Source organism: Colius striatus, chromosome 2 (assembly GCF_028858725.1).
Source record: "Colius striatus isolate bColStr4 chromosome 2, bColStr4.1.hap1, whole genome shotgun sequence".
In the NCBI taxonomy this organism is placed as follows: Eukaryota; Metazoa; Chordata; class Aves; order Coliiformes; family Coliidae; genus Colius; species Colius striatus.
Window position 1 is genome coordinate 35,225,137 of NC_084760.1, and position 24,435 is coordinate 35,249,571.

Consider the following 24,435-nt stretch of genomic DNA (forward strand, 5'->3'; position numbering starts at 1 on the left):
ATTGAACAGTCTAAGTACTTCCTAACATACAAAGCTACCCCAACATTTCTCTTCCCTGCCTTCTAAAGAGTTTACAGCCATTCATTGCAGCACTCCAGTTGTGTAAATTAAGAATCACTTTGTGTCATGACTGCTCTACCATCATTACGTTAATCAGTTGCCTGAATGTAAGAATTCAGTAAAATTTAATCTCCTAGGATTCAGAAGGATTTTTCCCAGGTCCTTGCAAGCCCTGCCTAGTCTGATGGAAGTGATGCATATTTTGCACAAATTAACTAAACCCCAAGAGTAAGATTAATTTAATGTACCTCTGAACATTTAAACATTAGGTAACTAGTCTAATCTGGTCACATGAACATTAGTTGATAGAGAAACAGGAAAATCAGATAGAAGAGTCAAAATATATTTTAGAAGGGTAGGAAGAATATCTTTTCTTTCTCCAGGGATTATTGACAAAACTCAAATTCCTAAATTAAACAAATTTTAGATAGCTAAGTTTAGGTGAGATAATTCTCACCCCAAGAGATTGATAAACCAATATTCTAATGTAATCAAAACTAATCAAATAAAATCAAATGTAATCTGTTCTAATGTATTCTAATTTAATCTATTTTTTCCTCATTTTTGTATTCCCTGGTGGTCTAGTGGTTAGGATTCGGCGCTCTCACCGCCGCGGCCCGGGTTCAATTCCCGGTCAGGGAAAAACAGTTCTTTATGGGCTCTTATGTGTGGAGCGTGAAGAAAGTCTAAGAGAATACATCACATTGTGTCTATTTCTCATAATTTGAGTCCTTTATGATAAAAATTTACAACCTATATTACAGACTTCGACCATCTTTATATCCAATATATAGATTTATGTGTTCTTGTTAAATGCAGTAATCTCCTGTTGATTAAGAGAGAAATGTTATTCTCACTTTCCATGAACTTCTCTCACTCTCTCAAATGTTTATAACAGCAGACTGTGACTTGGATCCCATCTGTAAAAATGGGTGCTCAGTACAGGAAACATAGCATGTTCAACTGTTGAGTGCCAACACCTGCGCTTTTCAGGTCCACTTGTCTGGTCAGTCTGAACTGGTTCAGTCTGAACCTCAGTCTACGTTACTTCCTACAGCATATAATTCACATCACAGATTATTTTCTTCCCAATGTTAGATTTCGTTAAAGTACATGTCAGATTTTATAATTTTTCAAGTCCTCATGTTGTTGTGGTGGCTTGACCCTGGTTAGATGCCAAGTGATCTCCATAGTTGTGTTAAATGCCTGAGGAGTAAGGAAATAGGTCACTGGTACTGTAAGATACACAAAAGCATTTTCCATCTATGCTCCTTTCAATGCTTGTTGTGGTTTTGCCCACCTAGCAATGAAGCACCACGACAGTCTCTTGCACGATGCCTCCCATCCAGCCCCACCCTCTTTAGGATGGCAGAGGCCCCAGCAAATGTGAGGAAAAAAAGATAACCAAGGACATTGTGGATTGAGACAAGGGCAGAGAGGGCTCGCTGCCAATTATGGTTCCAGGTAAAACAGACTCCAGTACTTGACTTAGAGAGGAAAGTAGGAAAGTTTATTCTACTACCTACAAGAAACGGAACAAAAAGCAAAAAGGGAGTAGGAGATGAGAAAATTATAACCAGCACTTAAAGATCTCACTCCTTCATGCTTCCTTTCTTCCCAGGCCCAACTCACTGCTCCCAATATCTCTACCTCCTCTCTCTTCAACAGTTTGGGAGGGGGGCAGGGAATGGGGGATGTGGTCAGTCTCTCACAAATGGGCTCTGTTGCTTCTCTCTTCTCAGAGGAGGATGACTCCTGGCATTCTTCTCCTGCTTCAATACAGGGTCTCTCTCCCAGAATGTAGTCCTTAACAAGTTTCTCTGGTGTGGGTTCTTCCCAGCAACTTCAGCTTCTGCCAATACAGAGTCACCGTATTGCAGGAATTTTTGGGGAAAAAAGGTAGATTTATTCAAAATACTCATGTTTGAACATGTCAATCATGCAGAATTGCTCAAAATTAAAGATCTTAAAATATCCATTGGAAATTTGTTGTGATGAAATTTCTAAGGTCCTTTAGATAAGGCATATTGATTTCAGACTTTTGTGATCAGCTCTGGGTACTTTAAAAGATATATGACAGCCATCTTGTTTTCTAAAAGATCTTGTGCAATGTATGCTTTATGCCAATAATAAGGTTTTAATATGAGATAATCATTGGAATTTTCAGAATCAGCTGAATAATATAAGGTTGAAAGTCCCTCTAGAAAAGAGAAATTTTTATTTAATATTTGCCTTTCTTATTTCTATTACAAGACACATTAAAGAAACAAATAGTTGTAAGAAATGATAATTTGCCATAAAATATCAAGACTTTTAAAATGTAATATTTACATCTGGTATAATATACCAGATAGGCATAAGAATTTCCACTAAAAACAATATAAATTTTATGGTTTTAATGTATCTGTCATTAAATTTAACAGAGGCGTATGTGTAATTTTAAGCATTAGCTCCAATTTCACTGGAAATCAAGGCTATGTGACTAATGCTAAACGTATCCCCAAATACATCAGTATTTTATCTAGAACGTTGTATCAGTCTTTACATCTCTGATTTAATTTTCTTATTGAAGAATAAAGAGGATTAAAAAGATGAGGCATTTTGCTGAAGCGATACTACAGATTTCCCATTCCTTTTTGCTTATTTCCAAAATTATTAGAGCTATATTTTGTAAGATGTAAAGTGTTTCCAAAGATATTATTATAGCAAGAAGTTTATACTTTTCCTCAGATTTTAAAAATATATTTAAAAGATCATAAAATGAAAAATTCAAGGAATATATCTAATAAATGTCTCTAATTAGAGATATCTCAATATCTCCCCTCCTCCTAATCAATCTTTTGCTCATTAAATGAAAATTAATATATTAGTATAAAAAGACATCTAAGTGGGAGAAGGAATCTATGAAATGTTGCATCTTTGTTACTGTACTGGGAGCTATGTGTACTGCCCAGTGCATATCCTAAATCAAATATCTAAGTTTTCCCCAAGAAGATTTGAGATCGGTTTGACAGTATTTAAGTGGTAATCATGCCTTTTATAATAGAAGATAAATGACTGATCAACACTAATAAATCTATTGTTGGCAAGAGCACCGTTGGACATGGTTATCAAATCTTACTAAAATAACCACATTACTGAAAGCTAAAGTCTCTACTGCCAAAAGGTTCAAGCTAGTAGAAAAAAAGACAAAAAATACTGACTGGACAATGCAGCATTTTGTGGGAAATGGTTAACATACAGAAGTTTTCATATTGCCAGCTCTTATGCTCATAGTCATTTGTCTCCATTTTTATTGCATTCCATTAAAAACTTTCAGAAATGCTACAGTTATTCCAACTAAAAGCCTGCTTTGTTTGATTACATAAAAAACTGCATGAGAATTAATAAAAACCTGATAGATTGCTTATCAATCTTAAATATTATTTTTCATTACTTACTGCAGATTTTAAGATAGCACATCATACTTATATCTAAACTTGTTGAGGCAAAAGATTAAATAACTATAACAGCAAGTGCCTACTTTCACTGCTACTGCCTAAATACTAAGATTTCACAACAATATTCATAAAATAGTTCCTTCATTATTGAAAAGAACTGTAGATTCAGTAAACATAATATGTTGCTAAGACTGGTTAATCTTATTAAAATAGCTTCTGATTTCTTGTGGTTCTGTTTCCAAATGTGTTGGAAAGTCAGAATAAATGGGTGTTATTTTGCAAGCATGGATCTCTGTACAATATTTTCCTGCTGTGCAATGTCTGACATTGTTTGCCATTTTCTAGAGAATCCCTTTAGATGGGGCTGGATTGCTTATTTCAATCAGTTATTGTCACCTTGTATTTAATATAATATTCAGAAAAAATGGTGCTTTTAGCAAGTTTCATATATTAGCAAGTTTCTCTGTTATATATCTTAAAATAAATGGAAATCTTGTGCTTTATACCAGGCCTTTTTTAAGGTATAAGCATCTCTAAACTATTGCAAAATATATCTTTTCAAGTTTCCTTTTTTATTATCTTGTCAAGTACTTATCTTAGTATTTTCTGTACATTTCTGTGTTCATATGCTTTGCACAAGTAGTTAACTAGATTAAAATAAGCAGATCCAAATAAATTAGAGTAATTACAGATTCTCAGATTACAACTTACAGATTCCAGTAAAGTGTATGTCAAACCTCACCAAATAGACAAGCAATTCACTGGAATGCAAGCTTTCTCCTGAAACTGAGAAGAGCTTTTCAGAAAGCCTCTACAACAACTAATCTTTATGTCCGACTTATTCAGCCAAATATAACAGCATACACAGAAGGAACTTCAGAAAACAATTCATTCATTCATAACATCTCCAGTCCTGAGAGTTCATCACTGTCTACTAGACTTGAACTTTTGGGCCATTATTATCTCTCCATAACAAATGGCAGGATGTACACATACCACAAAAGATTTAGCAGAACTGTTCTTATCCCTTTGGGTTGAGGTGCCTTTCTTGACAGCATATATTTGCGACAAATAGCATCCAGTGTCTTATGATGTAATTATAGACCAATAAAAACTTTTTTACTTCTTGAGACAAATGCTATGTAAATAATATTACACATAACATCATTACTGGTGTTTTCCAGGCAAAAAGAGACCTGAAACATCCTTTAATTATGGAAAAAAACCCCAAACAACAAAAAACCCCAAAGGCCTCTTACAGATATTTTCTCAGTTTTGTTATTTGCCTAGAATATGAATAAACTTATATTATATGCTGTAGAGTGAGAGTAGAGAAACCTATAACCAATTAGTGGAAACGTCTTCAGATTACTCCTTGCATATGTATGCAATTTTGCATATGATCAGCCTTATTAGGTGAATGTTATGTTCTCATAAGTTTCACTACTGTGTATCTTTCTTAACGAGCTACAAGCCCATGAGACCTTGTGTACTTAGATTTATGATCAGGGAATGAAGAAGCTAAATCAAGCCAAGACTCTTCTCAGTCAGATAAAAGGCAAATGCAACTCCAGTGAGAACAGCAGTTTAATAATTGATGCTACTGAGAAGGCATCTATGTCTGCTAAGAGCATCTGCATCTTTCAAGCTGAATGTGACTGAATGGAAACAGAAAAGAGAACTTCCAAATCTCAAAGATGGTTAACCTTGGATTTACCTTTTATGAACAGCATCTACATGGGCAATTTGCAGGACTGATTCAAGTTGCAATAATTAAGAAGAGATGGTAATAATGACAAGTAACATTTATTGATGAAATAATAGATTCTTGTACTCTTGGAAAACAATAATATCTTCTTAAACCAGGCTATTTTCCCATAAAATCTATAACATTACTATGCAATATACTTGAACAACTTAAGCAGAAAGGACCAGAGTCTGAATCAGAATCAAAAAGTTTGTTATGTTTTTTTAGAATATATACATACACCATGTTTTTATATGTTCACATGCAAACATATAAAATTTATTTATTTCCTTGTATTCTTTTCTATGTTCCAGAATAGGCTGAATTTCAGTACGTTTAAAAACCTGTTTAACAGTCTAATTGTCCAGTGGAATATCAAAATAAGGTGATTTATCGCTTGTAAATTTGCCAAGTTCAACCAGAAACTGCAAGAGAATAAATGTTTCATACTTTTGAGTTTACATGTTGCCACCTCTTGTCTAACAAAGGCAGACAAGAAAAATATCAGACATCAACAAGAATCCTTACAACTATGATCTCTTTTCCATAGTGTGAATTAGTTTAATATCCTCCCTAATGCCAACACACACACACACACACACACATCATTAATATAACTATATTGTCTCTCTAGTACTGCAAAATTTGTTTGGTTAAAATAGAAATTCGCACATCACTCTGATACAAGTTAAATGCAAACTAGGACATGGTTAATTGTCAGAGATCAGATGTAGAAGATCATATGCTTATATAAGCCTGCATAAAATTACCCTGGATAGACAGAGCAGGATTACCAAAGAGATGTCAAGATAAATGTTCTTTAGAAATCACAAGAGAATGAATGATTATCTGAAATATACAATCATCTGAACCAGTCATGAGGAACTCTACTCTTGTCTCAAAATTATGGATTAGTTTGAGTTACTCAGATACTAAGGTGTGTGTCTGAAAAAATGATTGAGTGTGAAAGGAATGATGACGGGATGTTTTTGCATTTTAATTCATACTTCTAGTTCAAGTACTTTTGTGCAGAAGAATTAGAGAAGCTGGCACAAGAAGTTTGAAGCTGGAGGAGTGATTATGGCCCCATCCTTCTGCCTGTGAAATTGAACTCTCTGACATCCAAACCCATCTTGCTGTTATTCACCTGATGCTCGTACTGCAGAAATCTGAGTCAGGATCAGTTTGAAAACTCCTAGCTCTTGTACTCAATCATCTCTTTTCCCTTGATCTCTAAAGTTACAGTATGGGAGATGAGAGCGTTTGTGTGTGGGGATAGTTAAAGCTTTTACTTTTCTAGTGATTCATAGTCTTATTTTTGTTTGTTGCTAAATAGTGTCACAAATCTGGTCTTGTCTCTCTCACGTGACCAAAAGCAATCAATACAGCGTTACCAGTTACCCTAGAAAATACATCATTCCTTCCTCTCCTGTCTCACTAGTAGGAGTATGCATTGCTCTCAAATCTAACAAAGATAGAAGCAATTGTATGGTCTTTAGAGACTTGTACCAAAAGCTTTTTCAGAATTTCTGGCCTCTGAAAGACTTGTCAGCATTGATTTTCCTCATAGCAAAAGATATGCATCAACCTTAATGCTGCATTTGTTAAGTACCTTTGACAGTTTACTGCAGTATTAGTCAGTGATATATGTCTCTAGATTGAACCAAAGTTTCCAAAGAAATGATGAATCTTTAACACAGCAAGTTTAAGGTTTTGAAATTCAATTTAACATCAACTGCTGTTTTCTGCTGACTTCTTCTACTCTCTTGGAAAAGAAATAAAGCTCATAGAAGTATTGCTGGTACTACAGGGAAAAGTAGTCCACTGAAATAGAGAACTAGCCTTGGCTCTCGGTGCTCCTATTTTTTTTCTCTCTTTTAAACCAATCACCAAAAAAAATATTCCGGCCCTTTCAGAGTCATATATTTCACATCACTTGAAATTTTCAGTCAAAAATGAAAAATAAAAGAACAAATCATGAAAAAGGAAGAGGGCAGAGAGCTCTGAAGCAATTTCTTTTCTCAAACTAACAAGACAGCACAGAATATTGGTTTGTAGTTATATAAAAGAGGAAGAGTAAAGTCACTGCTTCAATTTTCATGTGTTTTAAGTCTGGATAGAAGGACTTTACTTGTCTGGATCTTGAGGGATGGAACTGATTTTCCTCTATTAGTGTCTGACTGTTTCCCACCTTTCATCTCCCACCTTCCTTCTGCTAGCTTTGCACTGTAACCTAACACGAAGATTATGTCATCTGGGACAGAAAAAATTGCTGGTACAGGCACATGAAAATTAGACAGGAACCAGATGTCATCCTCACTGCTCAGTCCAGTTCACTCTGGTAAAGTCTTTTGTTTTGCTTAAGAGAGACAAGGTTGTAAAAGCTTTTTTTAGGGAAAAGGGTAAATAACATGTCCAACTTGAAATGGATAGCAGCAAAGGGCTCAAAACATCAGAAAGAACAGGTCTGTTCTTTTCTTCTGAGGAATCAGAGGAAGAAAAATATGAATGTGACAGATGTATGTTTCTACAGACAACATTGTAGATCAGTATTTTTGAAAAGGACATTATATAGGTTTTAAAAATTATAAACATTCTATATAAATACACAAATATACATATAATTGTTTATATGCCAAAAGAGATATTTGACAATAAAATTGCATTACACTGGATGCCTTCAATTTTAATTGTCTAGATCAGATCCCAAATAGGTGCCAAGTGCTCTATGGTCCAGTTGCAGTTGGGAAATGATAAACTACCATTATTTTTCTACTGATAAACAGAATTTTTCTTTTGAAGTTTTAATCTTTATTTCCCAACTATGTTTCAATTTAAGTGCTGTTTCTTATCTAAATACTCTAAATTAGTATTTCTTTTTGTTGACTTCATTAATGAAACGAGTCTTGCATAGGCAAGGTGCTCACTAGGCAAATGGGCTGAGGAGTAGACATGGTGAGATACATCTGTACAACTGCTAGATACTCACACAAGATTCAAATTAGATTAGCACCACATGAAAGTGGATATATAAAACTGGCTAATCATTAGAGCTCAAAATATAATTGGAATGAAACAAATTTTGTACATCCCAAAGGCAATAAAGAGATTAGTTGCTGACCAAAGCCTCTTTTTACAAATGAATTGAAAGGGAGAATAGGACAATGACTAATAAAGATAAGACAGAACCTGTTGGGCCACCTAGTCATGATGTGAACACAGATATAATGACAGACTTTATCAGTTGTAAGTTAATTGCAGTCAAATGGCTCAGAATATTTATGTTAAAATAAAAGGAGCTGGTTACAGAACTGCAGTGAAGCAGGAATAGTAGATAATCGTTAAACTTCAGTGTGAAACAAAGGGCAAGGGTAGATCATAAGTTAAATAGTTAGTTTTGTATATTCTGATAAACAAAGAGATATTATTTCAGAACTGCCTCTGCTACTAAAAGAGAAATCTAATTCCTCCTCTGAAGTGTTAATACAATCCTACTCCTCCACTGCCATTAACAATGTAAAGAATCCTAGCCAGGTAGCATTGATATCATTCTATTTCAGTCTGCCAAGGTCTGTGTTCATTGAAACAAGGCTAAGTATTAATCATTGCTGTGCCTCTGCTTCTGTACATTTTATAATTCACTGAAACAAAGTAACATATGGTGGATAATATTTTCCAATTACTTTAGCTAAATGGTGTAAAATAAATGTAAGAGATGGTGCTTCCTGTTGCTGGAAAGAACATATCTCCGTTTACAGTCAATCTGGGAAGAAGTAAATCCTAGGACGGACGTTGTAATGTTTTAATCTGAAAATTCTATGGCTTAAGATAACCTGTTCTGCATCCTCAGAGCAGTTTATTACCTCTGGTCTCAGGACTGTGGTCTTATACAAAAACTTTTTCCTACCCTCTGTTGGGTCAAACTGCCTATTGCAATTAGTTGTTACAGAATTTATTAGAAAAAAAAAAAAACTGTTTAGCATCACAAATAATCTTCTAATACTAAAAACTAACATATACCCGTATAATTATTTCAGAATCTTTAGTGCTTTAAATAGTATTTCTGAGCTTATTGCCAGCTGCTGTCAGCAACAGACCAGCTCTTTGGTCAGTTATACCTGTACATACGATATCTTTCCTCCTTCACATTGCCACGTTTATGTCTTTAGTTTTGATTTCCAAGCCATACAAATAAGGCAAGGAAAAGAAAGTCGTTCACATTTTACAAGCCACGCAAACAAATATCTTTTGCATTTACCTCATAGATGCCCTTTTTTTTCTTCCATCCGACAGCATCATACTGAAGGACATTGTCAGATGCAGTGAAACAGGTCTAAGAGGCCAGCAGAACATTTGAAATAAAAGAAGGAAGAGAAACAGAGAATACTGCAAAAGAGAAAAGCAAGGGTTGTCTTCTTCCTCCTCTTTTTCTCAAAATTATGGACATCAAGGAAAGTAAATGCCAGATATTTAAAATTATTAATTGTATGCGATCGTGACAGTTCCATAGTGTCATGGAACTGCATGCCTAGAACTTGGCTTATATCAACATTTTGTTTTAATCCTAGTTTTGGAGACTGTTAGAAGTATGGTCTCAATTAGTAACTTTTAGTATGATGCTACTATGTATGCATGTAACATGTTATGATGTGTTATCATCCCTGCAGGGCATGATCAGGCTTTCCAAAGCAGAACTGTCTTAGACTGCAGCAGCAATTTTACATGTTGCCATTTTCCAGTATAGAAACAGAACTGTACAAACTGGGGAGAAAGTAGATACTTACTGGGTATAGTAGAACGTACATAGATGTAATAAAATTCTTTGAATTATGTGTACTAATTGATTGCCCCAAAGTGGCTTGCAGCATGTCATTATGTGGCTCTGACCTCCCTGTTTTGGGAAATGCATTTGCAATTGGATATAAGAGAAGTTGTTTGTTTCAAGGGAGGGTGGGAGATCTCATCCCTTGTGAGAGAGATCAAAACGTTAATAGGCATTAAACTAATTAAAATTTTGACCAAAAAAAGAAACAGCTAGAAGAACTAAATTTCACTTTTAACAGTTTTGCTTTAAAATACATGTACCTTTATGAAAGGAAAGCAAAGCTTTCCCAATTTCTTTCTTACCTACTGCAATGTATTTGCTAAAGTTTAATAGTTTTAGTCTGCCTCTTGTTTTAAATAATTTAAAACTAGACTTCAGTGACATGAGGTTTAAGAAGTCCACTCTCAAATCTATTTTTACTCAAAGTATCAATCCATTGTGACTGATGACACTGAGGCAAGATATTTTTAGAGAGAAGGCAAATTACAAAGGCATATACTGTAAATCTTAGAATAATAGAATCACAGAATCATAGAATCACTTAAGTGAATGTTGCATTTCTGTGCCCAAAGTTTTATTCCATTAACCGTTTTTTATTGTGAATTCCTAAGATTGGATGCATGTGAACTGCCCAAGTATCTTGTTAGAGCTGAAAGTCCAGTTTTCATACTTAGTTTTGCATCTAGCCGTGCTCAAAGTCACCCAGTTCTATAATAGGGCAGCAAATTAACTGAGATTGAGAAACTAGACAGTGTTATGCCTAATGTCTGCTGAAGGGTCTGTACTGACCAAGTACTGACATTCACTGCAGCACAAACACTTCAGCTTCATCCACTTTTATGAGAACAGTTTGTTCTATGAGCAGCAGAGCTAGCAGTGCCTGATGGTCTGTCTTGTATGTGTGTGGAAACTATCCTATGTACCCTCTGTTCCTCACTGCTGTAAATCAAACTCATCTGTAATTCCAGTGACAAACTCCTACCTATAATTTTTGCTTATAATATTCCCATCTATCCCTTATCTGCTGCCTATCTTTTCTAGCTTGCTGCCTGCTGTTATTTGGCATAACTACTTTGGAATGACAAGGTCCTGATTGATGGGTAAGATTCTGCCAGCCTCAATAGCAATTTTTTAAAGAAAGATATTAACAGAGTTGATTATAATAATAACTTAATATGGTATGGATTACTACTCTTTTGCCAACTGTGCCAAAAAAGTTTCAAAAGTTACTGTAAATGTCTGATAGGTAAGCAGATAGATATTTGCCCCAGATGGATGGCTCCTTGTCATGGAAGGTGAGTGTTCATTCAGAAGCAAATCTTTTTGAATGTTATCCAGAGACTACAGGTTGGTCAATCTCAAATTGATTCCTGAGAAGGTGATGGAGAAGATACACAAGAGACTAAGAAAAAAAGGGAAATCACGCTTAACCAAACTGATAGCCATTCGTGATGAGATGGCCGACTTGGTGGAGGAGATTAGAGGAGTTGATGTTTTATCTTGACCATATTTAGGCTTTTGATACTTTTCCCCATAACATCCTCACAATCTGCTGAAATGCAGGCTAGGCAAGTGGATAGTGAGGCAGACTGAACTACTCATCTCAAAGGGTTGTGATCAACAGCATAACACCCAGATGGAAACTAGTCAGTAGTGGTGTACCTGAGGCGTCAATATTGGAGCCAGTACTGTTTACTATCTTCATTAATGACTTGGAGTGTGGGACAGCAATTCTGCAAATGATACAAAACTTGGAGAATTTGTTGATACACCAGAAGGATTTGCCACCATTCAGAGGGACCTTGACAAGCTGGAGAATTAGGCAGAACAGAATCTCATGAAATACAGTGACATGCAAAGGGATAACCCCAGGAACTGTCAAAGACTGGAGTACAATCTGTTAGAAAGCAGCTTTGCAGAAAAGGACTTGAGGATTGTGATTGACAAGATGGTGTCCAAGAACCAACAGTGTGATCTCGTGGAAAAGAAGGTCAACAGCATCTTGGTCTGTATGAGGAAGAATGTCATGATCAGATCAAGGGAGGTTATCGTTGGGGATAATCAACTTGATGAGTTAAGTGTTTCTTTAGAACTGATTTGTGGACTGAGGCTACATCTATACTAGTGAGCTGAGCACTGCTGAGACCTTTCCCTAGGCCAGCTGGCACACATGGGCCACATCCATGCTACTAAATCCTTTTACCCTCCAAAAAAAGATTTGCTTTTTGCAGAATTTCTATTAAGGATGGTTCCTGGCCTATCATAACCTAGAATCTTTCCAGAAACCATTTGGGAGAGTATGATTTGCCCAGGGACAATGCTGTGCCAAGAGCTGTTGTAATAACTGAACAGTCTAGACCGTTGGCACTATTTAGACTATGGATACAGTAGTAGAATAGATAGTCTCAAATAAAAAATTATCTTACATAATTTAAAGACCAAAGCCTAAACTGACCAAGTGAGCCTCTCTTAACCTAAATAGGACAGTGGTAGATAAATCTCATTTTAGGTGACATCCAGTTCTCACCACTGACTGCTGCGAGTTAGGGTAATTATCTTAGATCAGAAAAGTAGTTGTAGTCTGTTAATTAGGGAACAGTTACATGCTTAGGGCAGACTGTCAAGGAATATTCAGGTGTCAGAGATATGATGGATGCTTTGGGAGGGTTTTAAAAGCAGATAGATCCTTGACTTCTACAGTTTTCTACAGCTGTTGCTCAGTAACAGCTTTTAGTAAATTTTAGACTGGACTGAATGTGAATCAGAAGTAAAAATATACTATGGATCACCATTAATCAATCTTTCTTTGAGAAACTGTACATCTAGAATTTAATGGGACTTCAATAAAATTCAGTTAATTGCAAGCCAGAACCTAAGTTATGTGAATGACTGTTATTCCTGAGTAAGTGGTACCAGAAAAGTGTGAATCTTACATTGATTTACTTCCCAGTGAATATCTGGGGGTGTTTATTGTTGGTAGAGGGTTAATATCAGTTTTCTTCCTGAAAAAAAAAAATAGCCAAATCAAATAACCAATTCATCTTCCCATGTCATGTTCATTTTTTTAAGCAGAAAGGATAATCCCTCAAAATGTGCATGTCTTATTTACAAACAACTTCCTGTAGAGGCAGCTTGTCCACAGGTGCAGAGAGCTGATTCTATTTTGTTTGGAAGTGGTTTTAGAATGTTTCCAGTGATCTCATGGCAAGTAAACAAGTGTGATGATATAAATAAATACATAAATACAAATAATTCAATTTCTGTTTTAAATCACTAGGAGAAAATTTGTAGTTTCCAGAAGCAGATTCTCAGTCCAAGAATTATCTGAAACATGACAGATTTTTTTTTCAAATAGCTAAGCTCACTCACAGATGTGAAAGATTTGTAACATGCACGCTGTTTCTTTCAAACTTTGGTTGCTCTCGAGTGCTAGAATAATACCAACTCTCTTTTACTGTCAGGATGTTTGAAAAAAATGCCTAATTGGTAAAGACTTTTCCAGCTTGCCAGGAAGAGAATTTGGAATAAAATCTTGTCTAGAGGAATTAATTGAAATTGTGAGTGATACCATATGTAAATATTATTTCCTTGCGTTAATTAGAAACCTTAATTACTTTGATCAGAGACCTCATTTATACCACTTATGTGAAGCAATGGAAATAGAAAAAAAAAATAGAAAGATCTTGAAAAGGTCAGTTATTCTAATGTCAAAAGCCTTTATTTTTTTTCTTGATGGTCCTTCTAGTGTTGCATAAAAGCTTTATTAGATTCAGATCTGAACTCATGTGGAAATGTATTTCAAGCCTGAACCCTGCTGAACTCAGAATCATTTTTTTCAATGTGCATTAATGTTGTTTTGCTTTTTCCCTTAGCAAGAGCAGTACATTAAGGCATCTTAGAACATACAGGGACTGGCAGAAGGAATGGTACCGCAGGGAAGCTGGGGTAATAGGGTCTCATGATCTGTATTTAGTTCCTGCTAGACAGAATTTTCTTGTGAAATCTTACATTAGATACCTAATATTTCCATGCTTCAGTTTGCATCCTGTGTTGAAGGATAACAACAGCTTTCTCTATCCCATTTTCTGACTTGACAGGTTAGAATAAAGTGACAAGCAGAGCACATTTGCACAGGAGCTCGTACACGGAGTCACAGCAGTCTTGTCTGCTGAAGAAGGGCAGGACAAAGGGCTCTCTGTACATTCCATGAAAATGGACAGGAGAGAGGGAAGCTGAATAGATAACTGTATTATTAACTGTGCTAATGCTATCTTAATGAAGACTTAGATTCCCTTAATAATTTTTATGTATACAGTTGTATATATGTAAAATCCTAGCCTAGGTTAGCTATATGTGCATACAAGATAGCAGCCTTCCTTCAGCAGCCTAATTGTAATTACCTAAATCCATCTTTAAAGGCATCTGTACTGTGAATATTTTTATTAGAATGGGAGGAAGAAAGATATCTGTGTTCTATTTTTAAAAAAATGAATAAACAAAATAATTTCTACTCTTTTTTGTATAATCCTTCACAATACTGAAAACAATAACATAGAATCATAGAATGGTAGAAGTTGGAAGGGACCTTTATAGATCATCTAGTCCAATTTGTATTTCAAATGAGTTTTCATTTTCTTCAGCTGCTGTTGTAATACTTGTGTCATCCATGTCATCAATCACTGTTTTTTTTCTCCAAAATCTGTACCTCCCTTTTATCCATCTTGCAAAGATCTGTAGTTCTTGCCTACATTCTAATGAGGTGTTCTATGGACATTTAAAAGTTTGCTGAATGTAGTCAGCAGTTTGAAAATGCTTTAATTGTACCCTACAGCAGCACAGGTGTTTATGGAACATAATATTTTCTGATACTATGACATTAGACCAGACTTCAACCTCTTGCTTTTCTGTTCTGAGCACAGCAGTCAAGATTCTATTTCCTGTTATTCTGAGTCAGCCTGGAGGCTTACATACATTTGCTGAAGTATATAAATGAGATACTTTTCTTAATTTGCCTGTCAAGTGACAAATATATGGTCATGTTTTGAAGGAGAAACAGTAAAGACTCAAAGTTTTATTTTTGAGTAGATTTGTATAGCAGGCTCAAAAACTCATGCCCAGTACACCAAATATCAGTAAAATGTCTTAAGGATGGGATGGTTGGGGGCTTTTTACCTCTACATGCAGTATATTATACATGATGAGATAGATCAAAACAACTATCACTGCCAGACACCAGCTGTGTACCATTTTCTTGAATGCCATCAAACATCCTTCAATTATTAATTCTCTAATGTTATGAATCTACATCTAAACTATTAGATAGCAAATATGTGTCTAGGTTAAGATGACAAAATTGAATCATATTTAATCAGCAGAAGATTGGTCTCATAATTAGGGTTTTAAACTTTGAACAATTTTTTTTAGTCTTCTTTGTCTTCATTCTCCATTAGTTGGAAGGGATCCTGAAATAGACACTGAAGCAGAGGAGCTTACATTTAATAAAAAATATCTTCTCTTTCAGTAAATGGTATCCAAATTTTTCTAGTAACAGCACTTGGGAAGAAATGCGCAGCGAGCAACATCTGCCCTGCCTTTCAGCTTTATCAGCAATAGCTTCCATTGGCCTCTGGTATTATTGGAGGATCTCACAGAGGACATGTTGCTTATAAACTATGTTGAGAACCCTTGATAAATGAGAATTTCTGTTGTGCTCATCTAACACTACACATTTCATAAACTGTAGTGCCAAATTCCTGTCTTGATTTATGCTAAACAAAAAGCACTAAGGAAATTACATTTTTTTTCCAAACATCAAGTTAATAATGAGTAAAAATCAAGCACCTTTTTGGTGCTGGAGCCTGGGAAGGGGAAAGTGAAACGTATTCAAAGCAAAGTTCAAGTAGATGTAATTAATGATGTATGATGCCTTACTGTTATGTAGTCTACCTGCTTAGAGTTTACTTCAAATGTTTTATGGCATACACACCTTTACCCCTATATTTTGCTTTCTTTTGAAATCAGTGCAGTTTTTATTGTCTTCACTTAAAATAGATGCAATAATTTACCACAGTGTGAATTTCTCCCAGTCTGTCTTCTGTTTACAGTTTAATGCAAATATACCTCTGAAAAGTGCTTAAATGCATTTAACAATGCTTAAGCTGGTTGTACATAATCACACATCTAAGTATTTTCCTGAAGGGAAAAATATATTGAATTGGAAGCCATACAATAAACTGGGAAATTGCTGTTGATTTAACAGGGAATATTGCTAGCATATTAAGTACAGGCAGAGTTTCCTTTTAAAAACATATCTATGCTGAAGTTTAGGCAAAATACCAGATTTAGAGCTTAGTATTTTATTATTTTATACACTGCAGCCAAAGGCATTTCTGTACATGGCAGACTGCAGCTACAAAGACATTTTAATTAGGCCAAATCTCATGACATGTTTGCAGTTCAGATGGACAACCGTGCCAAGACCTCTCTGTGCTTGAGAAAATGTCATGGGGCATGTAGGGCTTAAAGCAGCCAAGATCTTAATTTTGCAGGTCTTCCAAAGATTCTGCTGTTCTTCAGTTTCAGTAGCTGCAAATTCTGGGATGGCAGCATGTTGCCATGTAGCACTGGTAATTAACAAACACTGGCTTAAAGAGAGCAATAGCATCAATTAAAGAAATAATAGCAAATAGCTTTTTTAGTGGAGGAACCCTAAAAGTACTCACACTTGGTTTAGTCAGTTGGAAGGAATGGTGAAAACAACCATAACAACTTCTGGGAACATATAAAAGTATTTGATCAATAAATTTTCAAGTGTATTCTGACAGACATATAGATAATAAAAAAATCTGTGATATCCAGTGCATTAAAAAAAATGAATTTAATCCTTGGGTCATTCAAAAAGAATTATTTCCTGGCCAAAACACAAACCAATATTTCATAATAGCCTCTTATTCCACTTATAATTGTGTAAAGATGTTGCAATAGTTAGTATCAGCCCTCAGGATTATTTCATCCTCTATCCTTATCCTGCAATAGGCTTTGTCTCACACTCTTGATTGGTCAGGCCTTGATGCACATAAAGCTAAACAAAGTTGAATGTTGCAGGGTTTACAAAAAACTCCTCAAAACAATGTCTAGTCCATTAGTAAACTCATTTTTCACCATTAGTAATACCACAAATCCAGTCCAGAAACAACGTTGCAGCACTACCATGAGTTTATGAATTCTGTAATTATAGTTGTGCATGTTCATACATATATTAACCATAAATACATTAGATATAAGTTTATATGTATTAATAGTTTATAGTTTTCACCCACATACCTAAAAACAGTTTCATAGGTTTATGTCCAAATATATTGGAAGTTTAGGTGCAATTTTTAACTTTAACCAATGTGTGAGCATTACAAATCAGCATGTAACCCCTTATTCTAATTTGGATATGCGAAACATCTCATTGATTCAGAAGACCTTTGTTTCTCTTGAATTTTAATCTCTATCAGCAGTTGCATTTTATCAACAGACAGTGAACATTGTTTAACAGATCGAAGACATAATATAGAATATTGTGATGGCTGTTACACAACTGGACAGTTTGAATTTGGTCTATATCAAGCTGAAAAGATCCAATCATTAAGTCTCATTTCCCACCTACTAAACACAAACTCCTTTTACTTTCTTTTCCATGTTGTCCAACTCATAGCCTGTTCTAAGTTCCTAGAAAACTGCATTTCAGAAAGACTTTATCCAACCTCCTAATATAAGATATAAGTAATTCAATGCTCTAATTAGTTAGACTGAGAATTTCAAATAAATAAATGCATAAAGTAGATAAAATAAGATATTAAAAAAAAATATCTGAAGAAGATATACCTGCTGCATTCCCTGAGGTAGTGTTTTTTGATTCCAGGACATCCATTTTTCCAGACTCTGTTATGCAGGGAGACAATCAAGATATTGCTAACCAGCTTCGTTTATTGTCAAGTGTTATGTCGGTTTAAATATAGATATCTTATATCTTACATTACATTCTGATAAGCCTAAGACTTCCATGAAAATTTTGCAGTGTCTGGTCAGAGATATACCAAACTACGTAGCACTTTTAGACCTATTCAATCTGAATCTAACTTCATAGTAAGTTTTATGAAGTCATTTGGTGCCTATGTACTTCAATCTTAATTGCCAGTCATTTATTGTCAGATTTTCCAAATCCTATGACTTGTCTTGTTAGTTATGCATATATAAAATAAAATAACATGATCAATTAGATGGGCTTTAACATAAAGAAATAATTATTATTTTAGTACGTTGATGGTAGTCTCTGTTATGCCTGCCATCTTTTTACTGAAGATGAATGATAGACCTTACCTATGTTCATATATTTGCTGAGATAATAAGTTGTACATTTCCCAACCTAATGACTGCAAGAGGTGTATTACATTTCTGTTAGGTTGACTATTGAACTTATTTAGTCACAAGGTCAGCTTTTTTTATTTTAATACAAATGTCAGATTGTTTTTTTCAAAATACAAAACTTTTACTGAAGGAGAAAAAAATATATGTTTTATAAGTATTAAATCCCAAGAGAGATCTTGCTGCTTTTATCATCCAATATAATACTCTTCCTTTCTACTTTCAGATGTTAAAAGTGTGCAGGATATAGCACATAGTATTGTAATAGTTACAATTGTCTTCAGTTCTCAAAAAAACAGGCTTCTAGAGCATCAGAAAAGCCTTCACTCATTTTGTGTTTGAATACATTCTTCCTTCTGTACATAAATTTTCAAAATTTTTTGTTCTTTCTTTGCATTTACTGCTGAAATAACTATGTATGTCAATGAAAACTCACAAGGCCATACGATACATTCATTTATTTCCATTTTAGGTCTAAAATAATTTTAATCTGTATATTAACATCAGAGTCAAAGATAATTGAATCCAGAGGGATTTTTTTCTGCTGATTTTAGTAGGCCTTAGATCTTTCACAGATAGTTATCTTGGATAAAACAAGATGCCATCTGGACATACTTTTTTTTCTCTACTAACTACAGAGAAGGCTTAAAAAGCTAGTGAAGATTTATATGTCTAACCCTTAGAAGTATAATAAATTAGGACAGATAAATACATTTTCTCCTGGATGCCTTCTCAGTCTACTGTTTACCACTTGGTGTAGTTTCTATAAAGCTAATGAAAGGTTTAAACTTTAATAAATACTATTCATTTCATTCTCAACTTAGGCAAACCAATGTCTAGCTTAATTTAGGGTTCGTATCATACCTGTGTTTACCTGTTTGTTCCTTCATTAAGTGTACTGGGTTAGACAGCGATTGAGTCAATTTTCCTAGTAAATCTGTTACTCTGTGGGCCAATTTACTCCACAGGTGATGGCTCAGGTAAGGTTATTGAAAAAGGTCAAGGCAAAAAAAATCCCATCTCTTTGTAGGATTTATCCATTGTGAATTAATTTCTAGATAAGCATAAGATAATTCACATAAATCCTTCAAGAGATGCTTTTTTGAATGCTTCAGATATTGGAATCTTCCTTGGAAGATTCAGCAATCAACTGTGAGGCACACATCCAACACAGACATAATTTTCTTTGCTCCAGCAACCATTCAACTACTTGTTTTGATGATACCAGGGCTATGTGTTTTTTCTTCAGATCTCTTATAGGAACCATAGGATTTTTTTCCATATGGGGAAGAACATGGTCTTGTTTGTCATGGCTTAGCCCAGCCAGCAAAGAAGCACCATGACAGTCTTTCACTCGGCATCCCCCATTCACTCCCACCCTCATTAGGATGGCAGAGGCCCCAGCGAAATGGGAGGAAAAAAAAAATAACCAAGGTTGCTGTGGATTGAAACAAGGGCAGGGAGGGCTCACTGCCAATTACGGTTCCAGGCAAAACAGACTCCACTACTCAGAGAGGAAAGTAAAGGAAGTTTCTTCTACTACCTACAAGAAACGGAACAGAACAAAAAGCAAAAAGACAGTAGGATGATGAGAAAATTATAACCAGCACTTAAAGATCTCACTCCTTCATGCTTCCTTTCTTCCCTGGCTCAGCTCACTGCTCCCAATATCTCTACCTCCTCTCTCTTCAACAGTTTGGGAGGGGGGCAGGGAATTGGGGGTCAGTCTCTCACAGATGGGCTCTGTTGCTTCTCTCTTATCAGATGAGGACGACTCCTGCCATTCTTCTCCCACTCCAACATGGGGTCCCTCACACGGGACACAGTCCTTAGTGAAAATCTCTGGTGTGGGTTCTTCCCCATAGTTGCAGCTTCTGCAGATACAGGGTCCCTCCCTCAGGACATGGCCTCTCCTGGGCATAATTTTAATGAACTTCTTTGGTGTGGGTTTTTCCCCACAATTACAGCTCCCATGAATATGTGGTCCCTCACACAGTACATAGCCTCCTGGGGTCATAGCCACTGCCCCTGGAATGGGGTCTTTAATGAAGTGAGTCACTGTCCCTGATGCGGGGTCCTTAATGAAATGCAAACAAATCTCAGATTTACCAGTCCTGTCTGCAGAATGCAGGGTGTCTCTGCTCCAGCACACCTCCTTCTCTCTTCCCTCACTGACCTTGGAGTCCGCATGGTCGCTTCTCTCTCTCTTCCAACTCCTTGCACCACCATGAGGTGGAAAAGAAGGGACAGAAGAAAGAACAGGAAGAACCCTCCTCTTCTGGCTTCTTCTTAAAAAGTGATCATGGAGGTGTCTAATTGGCTCAGCCCCAGAAGTAGGTCTGGCTCAGAGCTGGAGAGAGTTTCAAGTAGCTTCTTAAAGGAACCATCGTTATAGCCCCTTCCCCCTTCCCAGAAACAGTTTCATGTTAAATCATGACAATGTTGAACAGAGGTCTTAGACTCATTGAGGCATGGACAAAAAGCAAAATAGTGAGCAGAGGTCAAAAGAGAAGGTAACATTTCTGACCCCACTAGTTACATATTTACAAAAAGTATATCTTTTTACTTCTGGTTTGCATTGGGAACATCTGCCTCTCAGAGAAATTGTCAACATGGCAGTGGATATTTGTTTTTTCCCCAAGACATCTAGAAGTTGGACAAAACTTTTAATTTGATGATATCTGCCATTAATTAGGCTAATTCAAGTTTTGAGTCAATTAATATATCTGCTATAAAATTTCCTTTCTGGTAAATGAAGGGGAATCATAGAATTATAGAATGGTAGGGGTTGGAAGGGACCTTTAGAGATCATCTAGTTCAACCCCCCCGCAGAAGCAGGTCAACCTAGATCAGGTCACAAAGGAACATGTCCAGGTAGGTCTTGAAGACCTCCAAGGAAAGAGACTCCACATATAAGAATACACAGGAAAAATCCTCCCATATACAGACAATTGACAACGGAAAGATCTGTCATAGATTGCCTAAACTCCATGCTAACTTTTAGACACTTTAACTTCAGTGAGATGAAGATCTTAAGAGCTTCTGCCTCTCTCAGGCAGTTGAGTTGTTGAATAAGTACCTAGTTATCTTTGAAGTGTTGCTTCTTGGACGTTGGAGTTTCTACACATAAACCTTCTGAAAAAAACCCAAATTTCCAATACTGTATGAGTATTTTCTCACTATTTTTTAAACTTATTAACATGCATGAATAATTAACTTTTATTGCTACTTTTCTTCTCTAAGAACTGCCTATGACCTGCTACAGTTGACTTTAAAATAAACCCCAGATATGTCTTATGGCTTCATGTATATTCATAACTACTATCTACATTGGCAGCAACAGAAATCACATTTCCTCAGGCAGCTGATTCTAAACCAAGAGTAATTTGCCACTGATGCCAAGAGAACTCTTCAAGCTCTGCCTGATGGCAGTTACTGGGGCTTTTTTGGTGATATCTAAAACCTCCTGTAGAGAACCAAGATCTTAACATGGGATAGTATGCATTCTGTTTGGAGCATGAAACAAACTGGAGAGATACTGTTGCTATCTACCTAGATTTCTCAACAACTTTGTACTTCTTGATATTACAAAAAAAAATAATTTTTATTGCTTATATAGTTTATATGTAATGCTAAAGTACAGTTTCTGTGATGATATAACAGGGTCATTGTCTGAGAGGAGACAGATAGACAGGAAATCTTAATCTTTCCCCAAAATTAAATATCTTGCAACTTCTGTAATTCAGAATACATCCAAATTGCATGTCTAATAGCAAATCTCTGTCCCAAACACTGAAAATCCTCTTTTTTTTGGACACATAGTATAAGGAGAAGTATCCATATTCCCAGAATAAATTTTTACAATCAGCTTGTTTCTGGCAAAGGCCAGTTGGCAAATGTGAGTGAACAGATTAGAGTAGAATTTAGTAGAATATTTCAGTTGGAAGAGTTCTGCAACAATTATCTATCTAGTCTGATCACCATTTCACAGTTAACTGAAAGTTCAAGCATATTTAGACAAAGTCATTGTCCAAATGCCTCTTACATGCCGTCAGGCCTGGAATCTTGACCACCTCTCTAGGAAGCCTGTTTCAATATTTGACCACCCTCTCAGTAAAGAAATGTTTCCTGATGACCAGTCTGAACCTCCCCTGATGCAGCTTTGAGCATTCTCACACAAGGATTTTGCTCTCATCCTCCTTTTCTCCAAACTAGACAAACCCAGAGTCCTTAGCCACTACTCACAGCACGTTCCTTCCAGTCCCTTTTCCAGCTTTGTTGCCCTCCTCTGGACACATTTGAGTACCTACACATTCTAAAGTCGTAAGGCCCAGAACTGCACACAGTATTCAAGGTGAGATCCCAGCAACACTAAATACAACTGGATAATAATCTCTTTTTCCTGGTTGGTTATACTGTGTTTAATGAACCCCAGAATAAGGCTGCATAGTTCTGCAGACTTTTGGTTTGAGTTTGAAAGAGGTCCTGCTGTAACTTCTGATAGCTATTTCAGTACTCTGGGGTTAGTCCCTTTGGGCTCCATAGACTTTGAGTTTTCAAATGATGCAACTAGTCCCATACAATTTCAGTGTCAACAAATGAAAACTCACTGTTCCTGTAGTCATGGTCCTCCAACTCAGAGGACTGAGCAGCCCACAGTATATCAGTATTATTAAAGACTGAGGCAAAAATAAGCCCAGAATACTTTAACAACAACCTGAAAAAGTGTCTTAAGTCTTATCACATCTCCTAGATCAGCCAGAAGGGGCAACAGGAAAGTTACATACACATGTATGCTACATTTTTTAAGCATGATTCAGTATTTATAAGGTGCTTGTTTGTCTACTGGATTCTAAGAACATATTTATCATAAAATATTCACAAATTAAATCTCAAAGTACGAATATTTGTTTTAAAAGTTCATCTGCTCTATGCCTCATCAGGAAATTTCTGTTAATACAGAAAAAAATAATTGTTAGATTTCTCAAACATTTTACAAAATATATTGTCTGTAAATGAGAATACTGTTTCCAAAATACTAATATTCCTTGTTCTGCCTGAAAAGCTGCACTTTTAGTAGATTTTATTACTTAAAAGGCAATTTATTTTCATTTAATCTGCCTCCACTTGACTATTACTGCTAGAGATTAATTTTTGATTGATTGTTTCCTCACACTCAAATTCAAGTCATCATGGGACAAAGCTTCCACAGCAAGTAGAGAACGTTTTATGTAGACTTTTTTAATTAAAAGAGAACTATTAACCAGGTATCCTAACTTTGAGAAATCTTGTGACTATAATACAAGCAATAAGGATAAATACATCTCAACTCATGGATTTGAAGATTATAAACATCTCGTTGGTGAATGATGGAATTCCCCATGTATAAAAACAAGGACTGTTTTAAGGATTATTTTTTTCCTTCATCTAATACCATACAAGTTATGCTATAAGTACAGGTATTCAAGTATTTGGAGAAGAGAATACAGTTAGGGAATAGCTGTTTGAAAATACAAAAGAAAGCAAAAAGAAAAAAAAGTTAAGGAAAAATATTTCAGATAATTTGCTATCAGTTTTTTCTCTTTTATTTAGATACATTTTGTCTGCAGCAATATAAGGCAATTGTTCTAGGGAAATTACACAATGTACAGGAGAAAGGAGAGGCCACTGGTATTACCTCACAATTGTGTGTAGAGTCTTACCTTCTTTGAGCATTCACTATTTGGCATTTATTCATTTTACTCTTAGGCAGCAATCTCCCTTTCCTGCCAGGAAAGTGCAGTTCTGAATGAGCTGTTTGTAATCTGATGTCCTGCACCGGGAGCTTGTCAGAGGCCCCGTGGAACCACCACTCTAAAATAAGAATTTGAAATCCATAGAATCATAGAATGGTAGCGGTTGGAAGGGACCTTTAGAGATCATCTAGTCCAACCCCCCTGCAGAAGCAGGGT

General features: G+C 35.8%; 1 non-coding gene across 1 annotated transcript; it reads left to right on the forward strand.

The window, feature by feature from the left end:
* The first annotated feature begins 630 nt into the window (after positions 1-630).
* TRNAE-CUC (transfer RNA glutamic acid (anticodon CUC)) lies at positions 631-702 on the forward strand. Its single transcript has one exon. It is a non-coding gene; the product is annotated as a tRNA-Glu (tRNA).
* Positions 703-24,435: the final 23,733 nt, after the last annotated feature.